We start from the raw sequence: 2,916 nt of genomic DNA on the forward strand, positions 1-2,916 counted from the left end.
ATTCTTCTATGAAAAGCCCTTTTCAAAAGTTGTTTTGGGGTTATGAAATTACTAAACTAGCCTTATGAAATAAAGAATTGATTGTGTTTTTATATTTTCCCCCCAATCTTTTCACAACCCTAATAGTTTTCTTTGCCTCTAAGCTCCATTCTAAGTCTTCTCCTATCTCTTGCCTCCACCCCCTTCATCCAGACAGAGGAAAGATAGAGAAAGGAAGAAAGAAAGAGAGGGACAACATAAACATGATACCATTTGTTTCATCTCTCAGGGTGCAGCATGGGATCCTGATGGACACATTATTGTTTGCATTCTCTCTCATCTTCAAGTTTAGGTGAGGAATTTGAGTCCCTCTTTTACTTCTTCTCTAATTGATCTCCGATAGGAGATCGATTTTGAAATGGCATGCATTTTTTTTCCAAAATCATAGTTTAAAGAGAATGTAAAAAAGAATGACCAAATTTTCAATAAATGCTATGACACTAGTTGGTCTGATTCCATTGATATCATCAAAAGGTTTATTGTCCATCAACAACCAAAAATGCAACAAAAATTTGAAGCCAAAGTCAATATCTCATGCACAATGTATGACTAGGTCTGTGAATTCAGCTGATAGTTTGATCGCCTAATTCATCCAACCCCCAATCAAGAAATCATGTTGTTCTTAAAATTCTTCGATAAAAAACCAAACTTCTATTAATTCAACAAGAAAACTAAAAACTATATCTTAATCAATTGAACCACAAATGAGGATCAAATGCGAGTTAAACAAGCATTTCAAATCATGTATGAACAAGTAAGTATGCTATTTCTATTTTTTTAAGAACTATTTTCTCTTGGAATATCTTGACTAGTACCAAAAAGAATTGAAGGTTTTGGTGGTAAGATCCTAATTTAACTAACGGCTTGCTGCATAACGTGAGTATATTTTTCACAGGTTAAATTAGTTGTATGTGATCAATGCCTCTAATGCTCAAAAATGCTTTATGTTCTATCATTTTTTTTTTAATTGAATCTTGAAAGGTTTACAAAATAATAGCCCTTCACTAATAAAAAAACTTCTAGTATGGCATTAGACTTCTTTGGTTATTAGCCAATGGCCATTTTTACAACCATCATTAACTGCGTTGGAGGATTTAATACTCTTTATCGTGATATTTTATGGGGCTTGATGTTAATGTATAAAGATTTTACTCCAATTGAGGATCACCACTGCTTGGAATTTCATAATGTGTTATAACTTATAAGCTAATACTTGGCACTTAAGTTACTAAATGTTTTTAGATAATGGATGTCTTTCATTTGCATCAAATGACAACACCTACCTTCCTAATTTAGAGTATCTTATGACATTGATTTAGTTTTGATTCAAGGATTCAATCCTCTACTTTTCACTTTTTCAGTAGAATCATTTAGGTTCAGAAAAACAACATATATGGGTAAAAATTTGTCATGTAAGATGTTGATCTACAAGTGAAACCAGAGGCATCCTACATTAGCCAAAGCTGTTAAGGGGTTTCAGTTAATTTGATACCATAAATTATATCAAAGAGAAAATATATCCTTTGGTTAGTTAGCCTATTTGTTTAAAATTGTTATCTTGCATTCTTTAAGATTCATGTAAATTAATGCTATTAAAAAATTGTCATAGAATATTCAGAAAGCATTACATGTTAAACAAATACTAGTGTTATCGGTACATGGCTTACCTGTTGTTCCTATATGGGATTAGTTCAGAACTACTGTAGGGGGAATGTTAAATGCTTCTGACTTCATATTCATTCTAAGAGAGGTATGCTATTACTCTTAATAACTTTCTATATTGTGAAAAATAAAATAAAATATAATTAATTTAGGAAGGTTGGAATTTCATAAGCCATTTGGGTGCCTAATTAAACCTGCACTTCATGGAGGCTTGGCCTGTGCCAAGATAACTGTGTTTAGAACATAAATAAATTTTCCTGATGTAAACATGAGTTTAAATTCTGGCAAGATATCTTGGGCCAAGTGGCGGAGCCCGACATAGCTTGAATATCAACATACATCTTTATATTATTTATTTATTTATTTTAAAAGTGTGTATAAACAATTTTTTTTTGTTGAATATACCTCATTGCCTCATAGTGTTAAAGCAAAATTTTATTTTAGTTGTTTGAACCTAATATCTTGATATATGATACTTTCTTCAATAGGCTGCACACACACTTTACAAAAGAAGGTTGGAAAAATGACGTGTCAAAATTTATTGTGAGAACAGGGGTGAATTACAACTACAAGCAATTAAAAAACAAATGGAACTCACTGAAGAAAGAGTTCGCTATATGGGCAAAGTTAGTAGAGCATTAGACAGGGCTTGGTTGGGGCCATGTCAAGAAGATAGTTTTGACAAGTGATGATTGGTGGGAAAGAAAAGGACAAGTTAGCCTATGAACTTTTTATATAATAATGTATTCATTTATTTATTTTACAATTTTTCTTTCAAAAAAATAATAACACATTGCCTTCTTTTTATTGATTTAATTGAAACAAGAAAACCCAGAGTATTTGAAATGATGGAGATATGCTTCACAGATGTAGCATCGACAGACTGCATGGCCCATCAACTGAGAATGAAGTTTCCAACCCAAATGCTTATGCTCGGATGAATGAAGTAGACAAAGAGGTAGATAACTTTGATGATAATGGTAATAGTTCTCAACAATATAATGTTGTTACAAGGGAAGAAACTAGTACAACACAAGATAAAAGAAGAGAAAAACATCACATAGAGAAGGAAAAAAAATGCAAATGAGAAATTGTAGAAATCATTTGACTGACTAATATCTGGGATGGATAATATGTCCTGTACAATTAATGTAAGAGTTGAGAACGATGATCATTGCAGTATAACCAAATATAAGTATTCATTGGATATAGTGC

This window comes from Dioscorea cayenensis, unplaced genomic scaffold (genome assembly GCF_009730915.1).
Source record: "Dioscorea cayenensis subsp. rotundata cultivar TDr96_F1 unplaced genomic scaffold, TDr96_F1_v2_PseudoChromosome.rev07_lg8_w22 25.fasta BLBR01000051.1, whole genome shotgun sequence".
NCBI lineage: Eukaryota > Viridiplantae > Streptophyta > Magnoliopsida > Dioscoreales > Dioscoreaceae > Dioscorea > Dioscorea cayenensis.